Source organism: Lynx canadensis, chromosome B4, assembly GCF_007474595.2.
Source record: "Lynx canadensis isolate LIC74 chromosome B4, mLynCan4.pri.v2, whole genome shotgun sequence".
Lineage (NCBI taxonomy): Eukaryota > Metazoa > Chordata > Mammalia > Carnivora > Felidae > Lynx > Lynx canadensis.
In genome coordinates, this window is record NC_044309.1 from 32,932,508 (window position 1) to 32,957,975 (window position 25,468).

The 25,468-nt window shown below is 35.4% G+C and overlaps 1 pseudogene; it reads right to left on the reverse strand.

Moving 5' to 3' along the window:
- Nucleotides 1-2,489: 2,489 nt before the first annotated feature.
- The window catches only part of LOC115518631, a 32,037-nt pseudogene continuing 9,058 nt past the window's right edge, over nt 2,490-25,468 (reverse strand).

Consider the following 25,468-nt stretch of genomic DNA (forward strand, 5'->3'; position numbering starts at 1 on the left):
GATTAATGCTGTTGCACTTATCAGTAGTTTTGCAAGGAACTATAAATAGTTTGGAATTTTACTATGCTTGCAGGTAAGGGTGCCACAGTTTCACAGGATTCTAACTGAAGACACTAGACTGCTGAGTCAGAGACTTTATTATTCATGGCACAGCAGGAAGTTTGAGCTTCCTCATGTTCTTTTTCACGTCTAAGTCCTCTGTGTCATAGGGGAAGACCCGTGAGCTTATGAATCTGCCAGCAAATCTGCTAGCAAACTTGCCTCGTTTTATTTTTTTTAATATGAAATTTATTGCCATATTGGTTTCCATACAACACCCAGTGCTCATCCCAACAGCTGTCTTCCTCAATACCCATCACCCACTCTCCCCGCCCTCCCACCCCCCATCAACCCTCAGTTTGTTCTCAGTTTTTAAGAGTCTCTTATGTTTTGGCTCCCTCCCTCTCTAACCTTTTTTTTTTCCTTCCCCTCCCCCATGGTCTTCTGTTAAGTTCTCAGGATCCACATAAGAGTGAAACCATATGGTATCTGTCTTTCTCTGTATGACTTATTTCACTTAGCATAACACTCTCCAGTTTCATCCACGTTGCTACAAAAGGCCATATTTCATTCTTTCTCATTGCCACATAGTATTCCATTGTGTATATAAACCACATTTTCCTTATCCATTCATCAGTTGATGGACATTTAGTCTCTTTCCATACTTTGGCTATGGTTGAAAGTGCTGCTGTAAACATTGGGGTACAAGTGCCCCTATGTATCAGCACTTCTGTATGCTGTGGGTAAATTCCTAGAAGTGCTATTGCTGAGTCATAGGGTAGATCTATTTTTAATTTTTTGAGGAACCGCCACACTGTTTTCCAGAGTGGCTGCACCAGTTTGCATTCCCACCAACAGTGCAAGAGGGTTCCCATTTATCCACATCCTCTCCAGCATCTATAGTCTCCTGATCTGTTCATTTTAGCCATTCTGGCGTGAGGTGGTATCTGAGTGTGGTTTTGATTTGTATTTCCCTGATGAGGGACGACGTTGAACATCTTTTCATGTGTGTGTTGGCCATCTGGATGTCTTCTTTAGAGAAGTGTCTATTCATGTTTTCTGCCTATTTCTTCACTGGATTATTTGTTTTTTGGGTGTGGAGTTTGGTGAGTTCTTTATAGATTTTGGATAAAGCCCTTTGTCCGACACGTCATTTGCAAATATCTTTTCCCATTCCATTGGTTGCCTTTTAGACAAAATGGATAAAGGACCTGAATGTGAGACAGGAAACCATCAAAACCCTAGAGGAGAAAGCAGGAAAAAAACCTCTCTGACCTCTGCTGCAGCAATTTCTTACTTGACACACCCAAAAGCAAAGGAATTAAAAACTTGCCTCGTTTTAACATCATCTTCATTATGCTAGTCAGGAAAAAGCCGCACAATACAGACACTGTCTCTGTTCTCCCAAGCTTTTTGCACACAACCATCCTTTAAATGACAATCTGGGAAAAAGTTGCCACTGGAAGTGTAGAAACCTTATTTGATGGAGAACTGTCATCAAACAGTATTGCTGTATACTACTTCACTCTGTGGATTTACAACAATATATTTATCCATTCACCAGTCAATGAGCATTTTGGTTGTTTGAGGGTTTGGCTAATAAAGCTATTTTAAATATTCATGTAAATTTTTTGTGTAGACATATGTTTCATTTCTACTGGTAAGCTTGTAGATGTGGTATTTCTGTGTCATAGAGTAACTACATATATAATTTTTTGAGAAAGTACCAAAATAATTTACAAAGTGGTTATCATTCTGCACTTACAGCAGCAAAGTACAAGAGTTCAATTGTACATCTAAGTCAATGTTTTAATTTAAACTCCTCTATGTATGAATTAGTATCCTATTGTTGTTTTAATTTGTATTTTTAAGGAATAAAAATGTTGAATATCTTTTTATATTATTTGCCATTTTTTTACCTTATTTGGTTAAGTTTTCATTCAAATCTTTCTTTTTAAGAATCTAGTTAATTGTCTTAACATTGAGTTGTAATTGTTGACAAAGACTCTCTTTGACCAAACTTTAGGTAGATTCTTCTGGTCCTCTTTTTGTTTTTTTATTTTGTTTTGGCTTTGGTTTTTCTTTTTCTTTTTCTTTTTTAAATTTTGATCTGTTTCACACATTAGATTTGTTTGAAGAACATCTTCCCATGTTTAGAAATTTGGGGAAAAAAGAATCCCTGGACCAGTTGGTCCCTAGAGTGCTAACATCCTGTAGGTCCTGTGTTCAAACTCATAGGACCTTCCACCTGGCAGGGCCTCCCACAAGCCTTCCCAGAACACAATAGAAGACACTGGGAAAGGAAGAGTGTGGAGCATGGGCTCAGCAGCTGCATCACCCTGGACTCTTCTCTGTACCCATGGGGAGGAACAGCATTCCCAGCAGGGTGGCCTCTAGGTGAGGCTTCCTTTTCTCTGTGGCTTGCAGTGCCTGGCCCCACACCTGCACACTCAGGAGCCCTACATCTCCATCCAGTCCCCACTGTTCAGGATGTGCTGTAGCAGACCATGTCCAGCATCTGGTCCTTCTCCTGCACAATGTTATAGGAGTCCATGTAGTGCTCCCACTGCTCTTCCACCTTGTCATGTAAGAAACCAATCTTGAGAATGAATGCTCTCCACACTGGTAACCTTATCAGCCATAGTGAGGTCCTCCATGAAGTCCTCCAGCAGGAGGATGTTGGTTTTGTCCAGAAGCTGCTGGAAGTACCTGGAGTTCTTACAAATGGAGCTGTTTTTGTTGTATGTGTGTATGAGCTGACTCCTTGAATCCCTGTCCAAAACTGTCTTCGTCAAAGTCCATGCAGTTAGACACAATGTGGATGCTGGGGCAGAACACCTTTATTTGTCAGATAATCTCCTCCATGGTATCACCAATGCCTGCCAAAAAGAAAAAAAAGGGAATGTAGTTTTGGTAAAGGGTGTTAAAGAAAGTCTTGTATCCCTCCCTAAGCACTGCATTGTACTGTAAACACCTGGGCTATCTGAAACTTCTAAATCTTCTGCTGGCACGGGAGATCCTGTGCTTTGGCACACCATTCCACCATATGAGGTAACTTTGATGGTCAGTGTAGGTCAGTCTCAACCGGGTAATTGTGGGGAGGGCACACTTTGAGTTCCTTCCAGGACTGCTCACTGATAATCTTGCTGTTATCTAAAATGTCATAAGAAGGGAGGGCATCACTTTCCATTATACGCAAATGTGCTCCAGATCATGTGACAATCAGAAATGACCTGTAAATGGTCTCCCCTGCCCCTGTAGAAGGAGCCCACAATCTCCTGAACCATTCGAACTGCTGCCTCAGGAGGGTGGCCTTTAACAGGATCCTCACCTGTCCAGAGATCCAAAACAAACACTGACCCTGGCACCATGCTGGGTCCAGTAAAGCCCGGGATGGCTGGGAAGCACGGCAAGTCCTGGCCAGAGTGGGGAGGGTGGGCAGATGAAGGGGACCCGGGCCTGGCCCAGGTCACCTACTAGAGGAGATGGCAAGGCAGGGCCTAAGACGGCCTGATGGGGCCTTGAGGTGCCGTGGGATTGCAGCCTGCATCACGCTGGATGCTTCCTGGTGCCTCACCTCCTCTTCCATGGCACTCCCTCTTTTTGATCAGGCCTCATCACTAGGTCATATCTTCAGCCTTCCCAGTCCAGTTGTGGTAAGAATGCTGGTAAATTAGTTGACAGAGAATTCTGTATCTTTGGTATCTGATCACCCCTGATATCTAATCAAATTCCTTATCCTCCATTCTTGAAGTCTAAGCCCTTGGTCTGCCTTCAGCAAGAATCTTGTACAGTCAGTTTAGCAAGAATCCCCCTACCCTTGATATCCCCTCATAAGTGATTTTCAGATCTCTTTCAGCTGTAATAGTCCTAACACCATCTGAAATAGTCCTGAATAAAGTCCTCCCTACTGTTTTAATAAGTGGTATATAAACACGTGGCAAAATAGATACAGTCAGTAATCTGATGTATATTTTGAAAATATTTTCTCCAAGTCCTTGCCTTGCATTTTAATTTTTTTATAATTGTCTTCTGCAGTACAACAAGTTTTAGTTTTATTGAACTAAATAGATGTATAGAATTTATATAAAATAATATATAACAAATATAAATATAATATACAAATTTATATATAAGTTAAACTAAATTTTAGTTTTATCCATTTTATGAATATTTCTCACATAGTTCAAGCTCTTTGTGTCCTGTTAGAAATCTTTGCCTAACTCAAAGTCTCAAAGATGTTCTCCTGTTTTTTATAATTTTTTTTAAATATAATTCATTGTCAAATTGGTTTCCTTCAGCTCTAATTTAGGTTTAAAATAATTCTGTATTTAATTTTCATATACAATATAAGGTAATATTCAAGATTCCTCCCTTTTTGATATGAATATCCAGTTGCTTCATCAGTATTTATTGAAAGACTTTTCTTTCATTTTTGAAAGGCTTTAATGCTGGTATCAAAAATCAAGTAATTATATCAGTGTGGGTCTATTTTTGGGCTTTATATTGCTCCATTGTTCTTTTTTTTTTTTTTTTTTTTTTTTTTTTTTTTTTTGTCTTTACATTAGTATTGCACTGTCTTGGTTATTGTAGCATTCCAGTAAATTTTTTAAGTTTTTATTTTAATTCCAGTTAGTTAATACACAGGGTAATATTAGTTTCAAGTGTACAATATAGTGATTCATCACTTCCATACGTAACCTGGAGCTTATCGTGACAAGTGCCCTCCTCAGTCCCCATCACCTATGTAACCCATACTTCCACCTTCCCTCTGGTAGCCATCAATTTGTTCTCTATAGTTAAAAGTCTGTTTATTGGTTTATTTCTTCCTTTTTTCCTTGTTCGTTTTGTTTCTTAAATTCCACACATGAGTGAAATCATATTGGTATTTGTTGTGTTGTGATTGACTTATTTTTAGTAAATGTTGATAGCAGGTACTGGAAGTCTCCAAATTTGTTCTCTCTTTCTTTCTCTCTTTTTTCTGGCCATTCTAGGTTCAGTGAATTTCCATAAAAATATTAAATCACCTTATCATATTTCCAAATTGTGATTGTATTGAATCTATGGATCAATTTTGGGAAGATTTGGCATTTTAGTAATATTGAGTGCTCTGTTCTATTAGTGTGTTATATCCCTTTAATTAAGCCTTCTTTAATTCCTGTCAGGAATGTTTTGTATTTTTCTACATTCCACCATATGAGATATATATATATATATATATATATATATATATATATATATCTTACACAAATTTTGTTAAAGCCATATCTGAGCTTTTCATTTTTGATGTCATTGTAAATAGTATTTTTCATTTATCTCATTTTTTTCTGATATATGGAAATAAATTGATTTTTGTTACCTATGACTTTGCTAAACTCCCAATAGTTGGTTTATGGATCCCTTATGCTTTTCTAATTAGACAATAATGTTTGCATACAAGAAAGTTTTATTTCTTCCTTTTATATCCATATTTTTTTTTTGTTGCTGTCATTCATTGCTTTATTACACTCTCTGGGTCCTTCACTATAAATATGAGTGGAGCAGATGGAAGCACTCTTACCTTGTTATCAGTCTTCAGGGGTCAAAGCAGTCACTGTTAAGTAAGATTTTATTTCATTCCATTAAGAAATATTAAAATTTGTACTAGGATGCAGTTACTTACAGATTCAATTCTGTTAAGACTTGCTTATTATCTGGGGTATGGCATATACATAGCAGTCTCTACTCTTGGGCTAACTTTCCCCACTACAATGGTCACACCCTTTTGAGGAATCTTTCTAATGCCCCACATATTATGATGTTTCTTTACTCTGGCCAAAGAAACACAAATTGTCCCGATCCCTGTGTTAGTTCTAAAAATTGTTTGGTTGAATACTTTCTGGATGTTCTTTCTGAACTTATGGTGATTCCAGACATCGACTTAAGTCAGTACATAATCAAAGACACAGAGGATTCCTTAGCCAATGTCTGGAACTGTGTGAGTGTGTGTTTGTGTATCCGTGTGTGTGTGCATGTGCATACATTGTCTCTATTTTCTAGTATTCTGTCTCATAATTTCTAACTGCATCAGCTTCACTGAACTGTGTCTGTCTCCTCAACTTAACAAGGCATCCTATCTCTACTTGGGCTCTCCCTCCCTGCCTTGTAGCCTGAAAACTACCTTTAGGAAGTAAGCTTGTTCCCGTGTCCTTTTCCTCCTGTGCTGTATTATGTCTAACGTATATCCATTGTTTCTTCATATATAGTCAAACTTCCTTATTCACAAATTCCATTATATAATTCACCTGCTTGCTAAAATATATTTGTAACCCCAAAATTGATACTAGCAGTGTTTTTACACCATTTGTAGCCATGTTCAGAGTAGGGGAAAGTTTGAGCTGTCCAACATGCACTTTTCCCAGTGGAAGACCAAGAGTACACTCTGCCTTCTCCTTTCAGTTCTCACATTCACAAGCAAGCGTTCTTTTCCCAGTCTATTGAGTGTCATAATTTTGCATTTTTTTTTGGTTGGTGATTTTATTTTTTAAAATGGCCCTTGAACATGGTGTTGAAACACTATCTAAAGTTCCTAAAAACAGGAAGGCTGTGATGTGTCTTAAGGAGAAAATATATGTCTTAGGTAAGCTTCATTCAGGCATGAGTTATATTGCTGTTGGCTGTGAGTTCAAGACTAATAAATTGAAGTGTATATTAAATAAGATTTTGTGAAACAGAAACACACATAAAACTAGGTTTCATACTGATAGGTTGATGAAAACGTAATCAGAGTCTCCGGTTTGTTTCCTTTTTCATCACAGAAAATACAACTATATTTGTCTGTGGCCTGTGTGAATATATATATATATATATATATATACACACATGTATTAAGAAAGTTTATTTCTGCGTCTCCTGGGTGGCTCACTCGGTTAAGTGTCCCATTTCAGCTCAGGTCATGATCTCCTGGTTCGTGAGTTCAAGCCCCGCACCGGCCTCTGCGCTGGCAGCTCTGTGCTGGAAGTTCAGAGCCTGGAGTCTGCTTCAGATTCTTTATCTCTCTCTCTGCCCCTCCTCCATTCACACTCTGTCTCCTTTCTCTCTCAAAAATAAATGAACATTAAAAAAAGTTTATTTCTAAAGAAAAAAACATGCATTTACATTTCAGACAAGACCTCTTCTCCCCCACCCCCAAATTAATACTAAGTAACTTCTTGAAAACATACAACCTTTGTATCTTGTTCTAAATGTGCACTTGACATGTTGTTATATTTCTAATTTCTTGACACATTAGTAATTAGACTCTACACTGGGCACTTCCAGTATCTATCATCAAATTCCATAATGGTCACAATCTTCAGACATTGCTATGTTAATTGTCTGTATTTAGGTGTCTGTGTAATTAGATGTTTGTCTACCTTGTCTTCTTGAGAACGGGGTCTTGTATTTACTAAACACTAGCTTTGGTGCACCTGAGTGGCTCAGTCGGTTAAGCGCCCAACTTTGGGTCAGGTCATGATCTCACTGTTTGTGGGTTCGAGCCCTGCATGGGACTCTGTGCTGACAGCTCAGAGCCTGGAGCCTGCTTCAGATTCTGTGTTTCCTTCTATCTCTGCACCCCCCCCACACTTGTGCTCTATCTGTCTGTCTCAAAAATACACATTAAAAAAAGGTTTTTAAATAAAAAATAATTAAAAAAAACCCACTAGCTTTCCCCTAACATCTAAAAAAAGCGACTTTTTAAATGGGTAATATCTATACACCCAAAATTCACTCACATACATACATTGTGCCACATTCCTAAAAGTCTTGTAAGACCGGTATATGTACATATATTGAAATCAGGGATGACCTTACATGCATACAGAATACAGGTAAAAAGTGTACTATTTTGTGAGAAGAACTCTTTCCACACAGTCTGAAATCCTACTATTAATCACTCATGTATTTAAGTTAGTTATGTTATTTTAAAAAAAAGTAATAAATAGATAAATAACCATTTATTATGTAAAACTTTGTAACTTAGCAGTATGACAGATACAGTATTGTGCTTAACTACATGTTCTAATTTACAAAGAAGGTTCTGTTCAAATAGTCTATTTTTGGGGGGCACCTGGGCGGCTCAGTCAGTTAAGCGTCCAACTTCTTCTCAGGTCATGATCTCGTGGTCCATGGGTTTGAGCCCCGCATTGGGCTCTGTGCTGATAGATCAGAGGCTGGAGCCTGCTTTGGATTCTGTGTCTACCTTTCTCTCTGCCCCTCCACCACTCTTGCACACACTCTCTCTCTGTCTCTCTCTCTCTGTCTCTCTCAAAAATAAACATTAAAACAATTTAGTCATTTTTTAAATAAGTTGTTTACTAGGTGATTTATTTCAGTGTTTGCTTCAGAAAATAAGGTTGCCATATGTCCATGCAAAGGCCCCAAAGAATTACAACAGTCATTTCCCCTCTACATGTGAAATGCAATTAGATATTTGAAGCAACTGAAATTTGAAAGTAAAGATAAACAAACTGAGGTTTGGTGGAGGGAAGAGGATGGGGGGTGGGCTGAATAGGTGATGGGCATTAAGGAGGGCACTTGTTGTGATGAGCACTGAGGGTTGTATTGAAGTGATGAATCACTAAATTCTACTCCTGAAACCAATATTACACTATATATTAACTAATAGAATTTAAACAAAAACATTAAAAAATAAAAGAAAGTAAAGGTAAATAGCAAGAGTGGGTTGCTAATTGAGAAAGGAGGCACTTCAGGACATTCAGAAGACCAAGGATTCAGAAAGGCAAGGATACAGGGGTGAGGTGAACCAGGAAGTGAAAAAAAAAAAAAAACCAACATTTTGAAAAGCTTCTAGAAAAGCCATAATGACATTTTTACTAGACTCAAACCAAGTATGTAATTGTCTAACAGATCCCAATTTTTGCCTCTTCACATATTTGACAATGGAATTAACTCTATAACTTATGCTTCTAAGTTAAACAATTTCCAGGGTGTCCTGAAATATGCTGTTGGAAACTTGCTTAATATTTTGTTGGCCTTATGCCATGTGGTGGCAAAGTGTGTCAGCCACAAGGTTTATGTCTCCTTTACCAAAAGTATGCAGAGATTATGTGATTCCTTTGATGGTATCGCTCTTGTGGTATAGGAATGTGCTACAGAAAGAAGCAAAGGTGCTTTGTACAGCTTTCTTTATTCACTTGAGCACAAAAGACTTTACAATAACTATGTGGCATTTTTAAAATACCCTGAATTTAAACATCCTAAGTGAGCATCTCAGATTCCTGGTTTAGGTGTGTCCTGAAATAAGGCCTCTCACTCATCTGTTTTCATGCTTTCTCAGTGTCCTGAGAGATAAGCTACTTAACTGGTGGTGGCATTGACTGCTGCTAGAGTAAGTCAATTTAGTTGATATTCTCAGCCTGGCATATAGGTAATATATTGAGAAGAGCATCAGATTTCTATTAAACAAAAAAATTTCATTGGAGTCCAATTTTGCAACTAATTGAAGGCATGAACATGGGGAAGTTCATGGCTATTCTCAGGAAACTGTTACTACTTTTTTAATTAGTCCACCTCTTTTCATTTCCACTGTTCCTAGTCCATTAGCCATAAAAATTTTTTACCTAGATTAATATGGTGGTCTTTTAACTGATTTCCCACCTTCTGTCTTCTGCCCCATTGGTTGTTCAGGTAGAAGTCAAAATGATTTCTCTAACATTTACTTATGTTTGTCTCACTTTCCCTCTGATAAAGTCTGGCCAAATCTTGATCTGATTCCTGATTAGATCTTCTGCCTCATCTCTGGACACTTCCTCATCATCAATGTGTTCCAATTAAGCTGATCTTTAGTTCCAGGTCTGAACTCCTTCCTAATCTAGAACTATATTTTAAAATATCTATTGGATATTTCTTCCCTGAACTCTCATAGGCATCTTTTTCTTTTATTGTATTTTTTTAAAATTGTGTTAAGAACAGTTAACATGTGATCCACCCTCTTAATAAAGTTTTAAATCCTTTAGGCATCTTCCCCCCCTCCCCATAGACATCCTAAACTTACATAGTCCAAAGCTGAAGTCTTTAGTAGTTTTTTTCACGGATGCATTATATTTCCATCTCTACTATTCATTCATCCAGTGACTCTCTAAGTTGGAAACTTCAAACTGAGTTTTGAAAAACTCTTCTGCACCCAATCTACCATTTAATTATCCCAATTATCACCGGAAGATTTTTTTAATGTTTATTTATTTTTGAGATGGCGGGGGGCAGAGAGGGAGGGAGACACAGAATCTGAAGCAGGGTTGTGAGGCTCAAACCCACCAACCATGAGATCATGGCCTGAGTAAAAGTCTGATGCTTAACCCACTGAGCCAACCAGGCACCCCTCCCAGATGATTCTTGATTCAATTTTCCCTCACATTATTTTACATTTTCTATTTTTACATCTATCTCCCACTGCATCTGTAGGCTCTTTGAAGGCAGGATCTATTGAGCACTGAGATCTATCCCTGACACTAGTGTAAACTCCATCAACAGTTGTTGAATGGCTCCATATATATATATAGGAAAGACTTGGTAGCACTCACTCTGTTCTATGTAATTTATCAGTTGCAACTTTATCTCTTTTATAGCATGTGAACCATAAAAGAAAAGCTCTTCTCTGAGCCAGCCTTATTCTACCACAGAGTATAAGTCCAGCAATGTTTTAAATGATAAATAAATTTAGAATCTACTAATCATAGATCATTATATTTCTCTTTTACTACAACATGTAAGAATCTTTTTCTTATTTATGAAGCAATAAGCTTTGAGTTTCCATCATCAATAACAGCCAAAATTTAAAAACCCACAAATTTTTGGGTGCTTGGGTGGCTCAGTTTGTTAAGTGTCTGACTTCAGCTCAGGTCATGATCTCGCGATTTGTGTGTTCGAGCCCCGCGTTGGGCTCTGTGCTGACAGCTGGGAGCCTGAAGCCTGCTTTCTGCCCATCCCCCGATTGTGCTGTTTGTCTCTCTCTCAAAAATAAATAAATAAATGTAAAAAAAAATTTTTAAAAAACCACAAATTTTAAAACCAATAGTACAAAGAAACACCTTCAATATCGTGAACTAAAAAAAAAAAAAAAAACCTTTACAAAGTAAGATTTGTATTGCAATCATACTTTATAAATTGAAGGCATATTTCTGCATATATGTATAGAGATACTTTGATGACTGGTCTTGAAGTACTAGCAGTGAGTATCTTTTTGTTATATGTTTTTATTTTATGGTTTTTTGGGGATACATTTCTTTATTTAAAAATTTTCTTATGAGTACATATAGATTTTCCACAAACAATGCTATTGAAATATATATTGTATCCCTTTAATTAGTAATGTACTTAACAAACTCCTGAAAAAATCTCTTTTGTCCATTACTCTTTGTAATGTAAAAGAGGTAGAGTTGATGATTGTCCAATATTTTAAGTAGTGTTCTTTCATCAGGAGTGTGAATGGATTGTAGTTTAACAGTTAGCAGAGTAAAAGATGAAGTTGGAAATTGAGTGTTACATGTGAGTGGTTCAGAAGATAGGTGTGTATGTGTTTGTGTTCCGATGGGTGCATTTGTAATGCATAAAAGAGTGAGAATGAAGGAAAGTAAAAGTGTTGACAAGTGTTTTTCCTTTTCTGAAATTCCAATGATGCTGACACCCTTGTCTGAACAAATAACACTTGTATTAAAAACAGAAAAGAGAAGAACAGACTAAATTTGTTTGGCGAGAATAAATCGGTTTATAAGACAGGATGGGAATCTATCAATCTACCTAGAATTTCTTTTTCCTTCTCTCTATACTTTTATAAAATTTGGTTTAATGAAAAGGCCATAAGATATTGACCTAAAGGGGCGAGTAAATCTGAAAATGTATGCAAATGTACATACACCCAATTAAAATGAAGATTTTTTTTTAACAGAGATTGCTATTTTTAGTAAGAATAAAGTTTGTGCTTTAGGAGTTATGTCAAGTATGTCAATGTAAATATATATGGAGCAAGTTGTAAACTACCTCGAAATTTTTTGACAGAAGATAGAAGTAGAGGCTCACCAGAAATAACACCCATCAAATTAAAAACTAAGGGTTAAGCAGTTAAGAAATATGCCCAGGCTGTGAAAGATAATGTTACTCATAGGAATTATACTTTCTATCTTCTCTTCTGTGGTAATTTCTCTGTAATCAGGATTATTTAATTTCTCATGGCTATTAAATTTCATTTTGAATTGTTTTGGATAATAGTGTAATTTTTTAAAAATAATTTGTGCTTTTCATGGGAAAAATATTGCCTAGTTTCCTGTAGCTTTGGTACAATGGCAATTTAAAAGCATGATATTAAAACCCCTTACTCATAGCACAATTGCTTTTGCTGAATTTAGTGGGGGCCCAGGAATGGGAGAGAATTTTCCAAGCCCTCATTTAGTATTTTCTTTGTGAGAATCCCTAGCAAGAAGTACCTATACTTAGTAACAAGAATAATTACAAATTCTCCTTACAAATTAGATAAAATTATCCTATTGATTTTGAACCATGTAATGGACATTTCCCTTTTTTCTTTTGTACTTGCAAGCTTCGAGTCAAATATTCAGCCTCTCCTTGGTGCTGCTAAATGGTTCATGACTACATCTCTAGGGAAAACAGAAAAGTTATGATTTGCAGTATTTACCAATTTCTGAGGTACAAATTCTTCCACTAAAGCTGATTTTAAGCTACAAACATAATGTCATGACAGGTGGAACTGGGAAGAAATGTGCACAGTTGGATATTTAAACTGGTGTGAACCAGTTCCAGTATACTGCTGGGCCCATGCATCATATTTATGCCCTATTCATATGCTATTTATACCTTTTTTTTAGCTCCTCCTTTTCGTACCCTTGTTTTTTTGCTTGTGTTGTTTGTTTGTTTATTTATTTATCTTTTTTTTGTATAATTTATTGTCAAGTTAACTAACATACAGTATATACAGTGTGCTCTTGGCTTTAGGAGTGGATTCCCACAATTCATCATTTACACACAACACCCAGTGCTCATCCCAATGAGTGCTCTCCTCAATACCCATCACTCATTTTCCTCACCCTCTCCTACCTTTCCACCCTCAGCTTGTTCTCTGTATTTATTTTTTACTTTTTTAATTTTTTAATGTTTATTTTTGAGAGAAAGAGAGCATGAGTGGGAGAGGCACAGAGACGGAGGGAGACATAGAATTGAAAGTAGGCTTCAGGCTCTGAGCTATCAGCACACAGTCTGACACAGGGCTCGGACTCAGGAGTGGTGAGATCATGACCTGACCTGAAGTTGAACACTAACCGACTAGACCACCTGAGCACTCCTAGTTTGTTCTCTGTATTTAAAAGTCTCTTATGGTTTGCTTCCCTTTCCATTTGTATTATTTTTCTTTCCCTTCCCCCATGGTCTTCTGTTAAATTTCTCAACTTCCACATATGAGTGAAAATATATGATATCTTTCTTTCTCTGACTGACTTATTTCACTTAGCATAATATCCTCCAGTTCTATTCATGTTGTTGCAAATGGTAAGATTTCATTCTTTTTTATTGCTGAGCAGTACTCCATTATATATATGTACTACATCTTCTTGGCACAAAAACAGACACATAGACCAATGGAATAGAATAGAGAACCCAGAATTGGACCCACAAATATATGGCCAACTAATCTTCAACAAAGTAGGAAAGAGTATCCAGAGGAAAAAAGACAGTCTCTTTAGCAAATGGTGCTGGGAGAACTAGACAGCAACATTCAGAAGAATGAAACTGGACCACTTTCTTACACCATACACAAAAATAAATTCAAAATGGATGAAAGACCTAAATGTGAGACAGGAAACCGTTAATATCCTAGAAGAGAAAACAGACAACAACCTCTTTGACCTTGGCCACAGCAACTTCTTACTTAACACATCTCCAAAAGCAAGGGAAACCAAAGTAAAAATGAACTATTGGGACCTCATCAAAATAAAAAAGCTTCTGCACAGAGAAGGAAACAATCAACAAAACTAAAAGGCAACCAATGGAATGGGAGAAGATATTTGCAAATTACATATTGGATAAAAGGTTAGTATCCAAAATCTGTAAAGAACTTACCAAACTCAACTCCTGAAAAACAAATAATCCAGTGAAGAAATGGGCAGAAGACATGAATAGACATTTTTGCAAAAAAGACATGGCCAACAGACCCATGAAAAAATGATCAATATCTCTCATCATGACGGAAATACAAATCAAAACTATATGCATATTTTTATCACAAAATTAAATCAACTTCAATTCTTTATGGTGTCAGATAAAATACAAAAAATACCAAATGACTCATTAGTAGGGAGATGCATTTTGGACACAACTTTTGTGATACCTGCCAAATCTAGCTTTCATCTTTGGTTTTATTAGCAATAATTACAACTGGAAGATTAGTTCCCAAGAAAGATTCTCTGGAACTTGTCTTCAGCTCTTTCTTCAAAACAGAATAATGTAATTAAATTTATAAATCACTGTTCACAAAAATGCCATGTACATTAACTTATCTTCTTGCAAAAGTCTTATGAGTCATAATGGGAAGATACTACTATCCTCACTGTGTGGATGGCAATACTTCAAAAGTCTAAATGCTTTACTAAAATCATATACTGTGTAAGCAGCAAAAGCTCCAGCCCTGTTTTTACTCCATTAAGTCCCTAAAAAACAAATTACATTTCCTACTGTTCTCTCTTAGGAGATCAGGGTACACTAGATACTATTTTGGGTATAGTTAGTTTTCATGGTAAATGAAAACATTTATTGCTGCAAAGTTGTAAACATTACTAGGATTTTGAACCTGAAGATAATAATGATATACCTAGCTTTTAAATTGCTATGGATACTGTTGCTTTTAAATTATAAAATAATTGCAATTCCCATGTATACTGTTGCTTTTAAACTATAAAAGGATTGCTGCGGGGCGCCTGGGTGGCTCAGTGGGTTAAGCGGCCGACTTCAGCTCAGGTCATGATCTCGCGGTCCTTGGGTTCGAGCCCCGCGTCGGGCTCTGTGCTGACAGCTCAGAGCCTGGAGCCTGTCTCAGATTCTGTGTCTCCCTCTCTCTGACCCTCCCCCGTTCATGCCCTGTCTCTCTCTGTCTCAAAAATAAATAAACGTTAAAAAAAATAAAAAAAAAAAACTATAAAAGGATTGCTTTGAGGAGAATCATAATGCTAAGTATCCTATTGTGGGGTGATTTATCATGGCAAAGAATGACTGCTAACATACTTGATAATTGAATAGTGGGAAAGTATATCTGATATATTGTAAAAGGCTGATAAATTCTGCGTAACTCATGTGAGCTGTGAAATCTGTATATGAAATGTAGTAAATGAGTAGGAGAGCATTCAGATATAACATCTTGACTTAATTACCTCTTAACAAAAAGCAAATCTTAGTGCTCTCTATAGGGAACTCTGAAGAATTTTGTGCTGCACCTTCCAGGCCACTGGAGCTTAATGGCCAGAGAACTACTGTGATGTGAGCTGCAGAACTGCATTTTCAAGTGTGTTTACAGCACCAGTATTGATTGCTTGATTCTGTCCAACTACCCCTTGCAATAAACAACCCAGCTAGAGTGTGCACTGTTGGGAAGCACCGATGCATTATTTAACAGTAACTAATCAATATAAAAACAAGCCTCCCCTTTGTTACAGCAGTACTATTGATAGACTGCTTCTCCATTTTAATTTTTTATTATTTTGCATTGATTTCTGAAACTCAATTCTGTATCTTACTTTTCTTACATCAGTAACTGTGAGCTGAGCTCTACCTGACTAGAAATCTAACATCCCTTTTGAATCACAAATTACCCAACTTCATTAAGAAACAATTAGTTGAGAGTTAAAAAAAAATCATTCAACTTTGCTCTAATCAAATTTAATGAGTGTGGCAAATTAAGTACAGGATTTGAGGGAAGATGCATATTAGAAAAATCTGAAAAGACAAGATTTTTGTTGCTGCATGTATTTTAGGGAGTAAGCTCTCAAGTGAATGTGGGAGGAAATTCAGTCATGTAACTACTATTAATAGTAATAGAGATTTGTCTTCTAATCCTGCTATATCAGTGGAAGAATAGGGTCCTTAGTTCTCTTCTTCCTTTCTTTCTTCCTCCCTTCCTCCCTTTCTCTTTCTTTCCCTCTCTCTTCCCTCCTTCTTTCCTTCCTGCCTTCCTTCCTTTTCTTTTCTTTCATTTTCTTTCTCTTTGTTTCTTTCTCTCTCTCTTTCTTTCTTTCCTCCCTTTCCTTTCCTTTCCTTTCCTTCTCCTTTCCTTTTTAAATCTTGGCTGAATTGTCTAGAATAAAACATTAATAACAGCTACTTTGATCATTTTTGCACCTGAGTGCTAACACTTAATCAGCCAAACATAGAATAAGATCTTATCATCTGTTTATATAAACAGTATAAGAGGGGGAGTCAGATGTGAGCAGGCACACAGATAGGTAGAGATGTGTGCAGCTATGTGAAATGTCCTGAAAATAAGCAGAAACATTGGCTAGTCCATTCATTTGACACAATGTGTTTAGTTATCCTTTTTTGCCTGTTATAAAGCAATAAAAATAATATACAATTGGGCTTTCAGATAATTTATAGAGGTTAAAAATATATGTACTAAAGATATTTCTTTTTGATTAGTTATGTTCATCAATACATATTTGTTGTTTAATATGTATTTTCTGATTACAAAATAAATTCAAAATTTTTGCAAAAAATTAAAAAAATACACAAGTAGGAAGAAAATACTAATTGCCCCATACTTCTACTTACCTAATAAAAACTGTTAAGTTATTCAAACTTTTGTGTGCACAGCCTGCAAATCATTCTCTTTTTCTTTTCTCTCCCTGTATATTATTAACTTATTTACCTGGAGTGTAAATTATACAGAATATCATGTCTAATCCCTGTGTAATTTTGCACAAGGTAACAGCGGCCAGGTTATAATTATTTTACTAACGTTTTATTTTTGTCACTGCTATTTAAAAAGACACTTTAGCATGGCATACTATACTAATATTGAATTGTATGTTTGCTCTAAGTGTTAAATTATTGTTAATTTAGTAAGTGACACAGGGCTGTTAATATTTATTCACCATTACAGTATCAAAAATTCCAAAGCCAAATTATTAAATACAAAGAATGAAAACAAACAGAATTGGAAGTTTTAGCTCTGGATAATTGAGAGCAGGAAACTAGGAGATCAGAAACAAAAGGCTCGTGAAACTAGGACAGTTTAAGCTTACAAATAAAAATAAGCTACAGAAAGAGAAATCAAAAGTCCCCACAGAAAGGGAAAAGAATCTAGGTGTAGATTTCCACGTTGTACTTATGATGTCTATATCCTTATTTTCTTTCAGCAATATTCAATGTTTATTGAGCACTAACAATATGCCCAAGCATCAGAATTGGCTGCTAGAGATCTGAGAGTTAGATTTAAGTGCAGTCCCTGTAAAGTACATAGCATTTTAGGACTTGCCTTTTAAATCTCATGTTGACTTAATTTTACATGCTCACCCTCATTTTTTTCTTCTCAGTCTCCTTTGAGAAATCAACAAGTTCATCTATATATTTATGGCTATATCATTGTAAGATGTTTAAAATAATGTCTGGATTGAGGCTAAGTGAGGAAACCATAAGATATAGCTGTGCTAGAAACTGAGGAGAATAGGATATCAAAAAAGGGATGGTTTTGATTCTCCATAAGAATAAGCGTCTAGTAAAAAACTCCTTACTAAAAGAAAAAAAGCCCCTAATAAGTGTTACACCATGGAGAGGGAAGTGGTGGCAAAATTACTGACTTATGACCTCACAATGTGCCTTGTGGACCTAACCTGCCTAGATCATCTGAAGGTACCTAATAGTCATCATTGCCAGTTAGCATTTTAGGGGCAGAATTTGGTCATTTGGTTTTTATCTCCGGAAGAGCTTAACATATTTAGTTACTTAAGGAATTTCAACAACCTTTACATTTTTTAATTGAAAGAATTACCACAAAAATTGGAAATGTAAACAATTAGAAACATGATGCTTCTATTTAGAAATTATCAAATGAATCATCAAAGCTAAGTTTAAATGACCTGAGTAGAGTTCTTTAACTTAGAGTTTTAAAAAAAGAAAATCAATCAGTTGAAATGAGCCAAAACTTATAGGCAAAACTATTAATCTTAGACAAATGTATAATTAATTATTACATGTATGAAATATATGTGGCTTCGTTCAATACTTTCTCACTAAGCAGTGGGACCACTTATTAACTGCATGCATCTAGATTAAACTTCAACACAGCTCAGTCCTTTTATGAGTTTTCCTTTCATTGAGTTTCATGTTTTTCTCTGCTGGTTGGCAGTAGTGACTTCTTGATTAAAATTGCTTTTGTTTTTGTTTGTTTTTTTTTTAAGTCTGTAAGGCATAATATACATAAGGTAAGGTGCACAGTCTTAGATGTACATCTCAATATATTTTTACCCCTATGTGACACTTGTAAGAACCCTTGTAATTATTTTTGAATCAATATATAAAACATGCCCAGCACCCCAGAAGGCTTTTTTTTGTGCTCTATTCCATTAGCACTCCCTAATAGTGACTGCTATTCTGACTCTTAGTCCCATGAAATAATTTTACCTATTGTTAAAATTTATATCAATGGAATCATATGATAAGCATTTTTCAGTTTTTAAGAGTCTCTTATGGTTGATGGGGGGTGGGAGGGAAGGGAAAATGGGTGATGGGCATTGAGGAGGGCACCTGTTGGGATGAGCACTGGGTGTTGTATGGAAACCAATTTGACAATAAATTTCATATTTAAAAAATAAAATAAAATATTACAGGTAGAAAAAAAAAGAATCATATGATAAGCACTTTTTACTTGTTTGGCTTCTTTCACCCAGTATAATTTTTGAAATCCATCCATGTTGTGTGTAATCCAACTGTGTTGTTCATTCTTTCTTGTACCTGTGCAGTAATTCTATATATTATTCTATATATTAATTTTATACTGTACAGTTTTCATACATCCTAGTGATATACAGTTGAGTTGTTTTCAAATGTTATGATGGAGCTTCCATGAAGATTCACCAATATTTGGTATTGTCAGGTTTTGTTTTGTTGTAATTTTACTCATTCTCTGAGTATGTAATGGTATTTCACTCTAGTATTAATGTGTATGTTTCTGATGACTAATGATGTTGAGAATCCATTCATATGTTTATTGGTCATTGGGATGTTCTTTTCTGTCATATGCCTGATTAACTCATTTGCCCGTTTTTCCATTAGGTTGTCTTAATGATTTCTGTAAGTTCAGTATTCAACTGTTACAGAGCTAGAATTTAATGTTTCACCATAAATTTTCTCTACTCTCGATATTGTTGCTATTTCTGCTACTACTGCACTTGTTTCATGGTCTCTATTCTTCTTTGCTGTTTAATATTTTTCCCTCCTGTTGTGATTTGCCATACATTCTGGGTCATATGACTTTTATTACCAACGTCAGAGCCCGGGGGCAGTGACCTTCTTGTCAAATTCCAAGTTTTGGGGTTCTTTAGTAGCACCAATGACTTTACTGCTGATAACTTATTTTTGAAATCACTGGTTCCTTTAGTTACACTGATCCATATCACCAATAACCAACTTTCAGATGGACCAACATATCTCTTAGATTCTCCCAGAATTCCAGGTCTCAATATTATGAGCCTCAATACTGTTGACAAAGCAGTATTAATTTTAGACAGTGAGAAATAGCTTCCAGCAAGAGTCCAATGGAAAAGTTAGCCATAGTTAAACAACATAGCGTTTTAGTAACTTCTTTCTCATCTCTCATATTTTAGGGCCCCTTTCTGTTATGGGTCATTCACAGATTTTCTAGGACATATATCAAAGGGTTCTTAAAACAGGAAAGATTAATACAGGAGGGCTTGCCTATAATATGAAAATAACATTTATTATCTTGAATATACAAAGCATACATTTATTAATGAAAAACCTGAGACTTCAGTGGTATAAAATTGCTAAAGTCAGTTTGACAGGATTTTATTCATGTATGACTAGCTTCAGAAGTATGGTTTCTACACCTTAAGAAACAATCTACTTTCTACTGCCTAGACATTTGTTCTTATATCTCTCATAATATTTAAAGCATTTACCATAATTGACTTTTAATATGATTGTCACCAAGACACCAAGGATATGTCTTATGCTCCCCTTTTTCACAGGGTCCAGATCCTCAAAAAAATTTGTTGACTGAAAACAATGGTTATAATTTAAACACCAAAGGACATATCTTAGGTTGTAATAAATTTCTGCATCTCTAAAATTATGGAAAATTTTGTTCTGAATGGGCAGAATCAGAGATAGCTAAAATGTTTCTAGCACTATTTATTTACTAGGCATTCCACTAAGGCTTAATCTGCATGAAATCCTAACAATAAACTTAGTAGTAATTATTATTATTATTCTCATTTTTAAAGATACAGATATGAAATAGAACATATCATACCTTCTGGTATTACCTTCTGGTAAGGCTAAAAGCAAAGTAGGGAAGAAAGTATACCAGAAACATGGTTCAATTCATCTTGGAAAAACAGATGCTGGGATGGGTAGAACTGCATAGGAAGCCAACTAAGATAGGCAGGAGAACCAGGATTGATGCACTTACTTGCATGTGACTGCCTGGGGTTAACTCTCTGCTCTGCCACTTAACTATTTACAAAACTCTTCAAGTGACTTAACCTTTCTGTGTTCTATATGTTTGTCAACCACATAGGGTTTTTATGAAGATTAATATGAGTGTATATAGAAAAATAGTATCTGGCAAAGGGTTAGCACTACTTAAGTCTGGACAATTTATTATTATTAGCATTAGTATTACTTTAAAAATAGCACTTATTCAAATTTATAGGTTTTTGTATACTCATCAAAAAAACTGTCTCTCTCTTTCCCTCTCACTCTTTTCTTTTATTTAGAGGGAGAGAGAGCACAAACAAGGGAGAGGGGCAGAAGGAGAGAGATTCAGGGCTCTCAATCCCATGACCCTGGGATCATGACTTGAGCCAAAGTAAAGAGTCTCATGTTTAACTGACTGAGCCACTCAGACACCCCATAACTTATCTCATTTTTATATTTGTTCTTTTGCCCTGACTTTCTATGGTATAGGCTAAATTTATTTGGAATTTAAAAATTCTTTTAGGATCATCTATTTGATTTTATTATTTACAAAATTGTTTTTAATGTTTATTTATTTCTGAGACAGAGAGAGACAGAGCATGAGTGGGGGAGGGGCAGAGAGAGAGAGGGAGACACAGAATCTAAAGCAGGCTCCAGCCTCTGAGCTATCAGCACAGAGCCCTACATGGGACTCGAACTCACAAACCGCGAGTTCATGACCTGAGCCGAAGTCGGACGCTTAACCGACTGAGCCCCCAGGCGCCCCTAGGATCATCTATTTTAATGTTCTCATTCTAGTGTGAGAAAATAAGGCTCAGATAGGTGAGTGATTTGGCTGCAGCCACATAATGCCATGTGTCTGTGCTCAGGTCTCAGCTTGTGATGATTGGAAAGAGCAGAAGTAGTAAATGCACACCGTATAGATAGGAAACAAAAACTCTAACAGTCATAGTCCTTAATTTTCTTAAAATGATCTTATTTCAAATGTCTGTTCAGTTGTAAGCCTGGCTGCCATGTCCTATGTCTGAATTTCAAGGCTCCTCCTTTTTATATATCATAACTCACAGAGTTGCATATGGGATAGCCTATTTAAAAAATATATATATCTAGGGTCTATGTCATGCATATTGACTTTTATTTTCATATTTATAAACTGAAGAGTAATTTGAAAAAAAATTGCAGTCTGATTAAAATATGGTCTTTGCTTAGCCTAAATGCATAATCCTCAAGTAATAATAACAATAAAGAGGAAAAGACAGAAAATATGAAATCACTTTGATGAAAAACACCCACCTAAAGGGGCCTGTATTATTTCATAATTCATTACAAGAAGGTTAACATATAAAATACTTTTTTTGCTACTACTTTACATTCATGTCACATTTTTCCTAATTCTAGCAAAGGTATATTTCAGTATCCCCACTTCATAGTCTGGGAAAATGAGGAAGCATAGAAAGCTTATTCAGGTTTGAGTTTTACTTCAAATGTAAACTATGTATTAGTTTATCAGAATTTTAATATGGAATATAAGATATAATAGAAGTATATCAAATATTTCACAAGCCAGAAGTGAAGTATATGTTTAAGAAGGTTTTGGCATATTTCTTCAGCTCATTTTGCATTACTGTCTTATTTACCTTCGATTTTTCCAAGGTTTTATTGTTTCAAAGTTTAACACTATTAAAATAAGATTATGCAGTTATATAGATAGAACTTTTTTTGCTGTTATTATCTCCCCACTTGATTTCCTTTTTCCTCCTCCTTCTCCAGAAGCTATAAAATATTTCTAAAAACTTATGGATTACCAATGAAAGCCATTATCCAATTACCAAGCCAGCTGATTTCCTAAATAAGTGCTTAGCTAATGTATTCCAATAAGAAATCTAATCAGATAAACATAGCTAAATTTTCTCTAAAATGTTCACTACAATACTCACTCAGGAAGTAAGAGTATTGGTAAATACACATATTGTGAGGAGACAGGATTTATTGTTTAGTATACCTCAAACTGCTTCATAGATAATGGACCTTTAGTGGAAAAAAACAAACAAAAAAAAAACAAAAAGAAAATTACCAGGTTTTCTTTAGCTCCTTTCTATAAGCTCTCTTTTTTTGGAAACAATATGGATAAGGTTTCAGTGTTGTAATGAGGCCACCAACCTACCTCCATACTGGGTGGTCATCAGTTTTCACTATTGGAGTCAAGATATCTTATTGCATAAGGAAGACTGAGAACATATAAAACAGAAAAACAAAGATAGTAACTATTTCACTTTCTAGATACATATATACCTTCTCCCTTTCCAGAAAGAATACAAAAAGGAAGTTAATATCCCTTCTTCTTCCACTAAAAGTAAACTTTTAAACGAACATATTTATTTCTTTTCTCAGTCATGTATTTGATGGCTCCTTTTAGCCATGGAGGTCATATATTCCTTTAAGAGTATAGATTTAGAACATCTTTCTAGCCAAATGTTATTGGCAGGTACCATTGTAATTAAAGCAACAATGGTCAAATTACAGAATATGCTAGGAACAGAAACAATGCTCCAAAAATTATAATTCCCTAGCTCTGGTTGTATTCTAAAGCACATTGAATCATATTTTGGACAAAGAGTTGATTACAATGTGATTTTTATCTGTCAGAATAATACTCCCCAATAGAATCTTAGCAAAATTGAATGTTTTAGGCTCTAGGCAATTCAATATTTACATGCATAGCTAATTGGCTGGTAGCTATGGACAAGGTTATACTCTCTTTAGGGAATTTCTGTATTTCATAGGCATTTGAAATTCTCGTCCCCAATTCTTTTCTCACAGTGATTTTAAAGAGTCAGTGGGACAACTATCCTCTCAAAACATAAGGGGACAATGAGACACACAACTCATTCAGTGTCACCAAGTGAATTCAGACAAAAGTGAGGGCAGAATGGAATGGCTCAACTCGATGCATGACTGTTCTTCTTTCTCTTATCCACATACACACAAAAAACTTTTCAATAGGTTTAATCATAAAATTTGACCTAAAAGCACTAGCAATTATCCATGGTCAGGGAATAGCACACTTAACATAAAAGTGGCCTGTAACAAACTAATTATTTTACCTCAATTTCCTTTCTTTGCTTATGTAATAAAGACTAATATACAATAAAATTAGAAAAGTGGACAAGAGGAAGGAAATGCAGAAGTCAAGTTTGTGCAAATAACCATCTCTTGAATAATTAAAAGTTGGCTGTGATTAGAAGCAAGGACAATGTAGTCTTTACCAGCAAACATTTAAAGGAAAGACACAGTAACTAAAATGTATGTTACAAAGCTATTTCCTTACTGGTAGAAGCTTAATTTGAACAAATTAATCTGTTTTAACTTATATTATTTTAAAAGCCAATTGGCATTCCATATCTGTGAGTATCAGAGAGTCCTGTGGATTTGAACAATATGGTTCTACTGCAGGCTTTGTCAGCTAGTGATTCCAAACAAGACTTCAGTCTTTGCCTTGCTCTGAAAACTTCCTTTTTCCACTAGCGTTACTGTGCTTGCCAAGAGTGACATAACCTTGAAATTATTTGTTACATTTTCCAATGAACAAATCCAGCTTGTTAAGGAAATGGGCAGTCTATATCATTAGCAAAGAGTACAATAGTGGACTCAGAATTCATTCTTGACTGGTGGGCCCTGAGTATTACTTGTTTCTGGGAAATCTCCCTGACTTTAGAAACAATCCAGTGTTTTAACTGTGCTAGTAGAGATGGGTTAGCTTCTCAAAGTTGTTAGGAAAGTGTGCCACCTCCTGCACCACATGAGAGCTGAAGTTCAATACATCTCAATCCAAATAACATTTACACTCATCTTAAATGCACTTGCCATATATTAGTGGTCTTTCTTTGAACTGGGTTTGTTGGCAATGAAATAAAATCTTGAGAGTAACTATTATTTATATTCTGATTATAAAATTAATATAGTTCTATTGCAGACAATTTAAAAGTACTTTATAGAATTAAATAGAAAAACAAATCACTCTTACCAGCCAAACATACAACAGTGAATGCACACATTCGTATAATTATTGACCTAGAAATAATGATCATATATGTGATTTGATTCAGGATAATAGGAATATTTATAAAATGATATAACACTTGTTGGCTTCACAATATTTACAGATTTAAACAGAAGAACCAATCCATTAATAATTTCTATATTTTCAGATAATGTTCTATCTGGCCGACAGATTAATCTGTAATAAAAAATACCGTAATAGAAAATCTTGATTCGGAGAAGAACTGATGTGTGAAATTAACTTAACTTATAGGAAGTAGGTGCTTTCTGTTTTCCTTTAAAATGTAAATTATATTGTAGCTTTTGAAGTTAATCTGTTTTTAAATAGATAATAGTTGCATGTTTCCTATATGGAAAACTATATAAGAAGATATATTTTGAAAACACTTGTTTCCATTCTTAGCTCTGCCCATCTTGTTATACCTCATACACCCCCAAAAAATGACCTTTATTACTTTTGAATGTATGTTTTTAGTTTTGTTTATGCATATTATGCAAACATGAATATGTTTTCTTATATTCTACTGCTTTATGCAAATAGAAGCTTACTATATTGACCTGAATATTCTTGCAGCTCCTTCAGGACTTTCCATATAAGTGTATAGAGAACTTCAGTTGTATATCCATGTGTTCAGAACTTCTATTTTTATGTAAGTAGAAAAACAAATCACTCTTACCA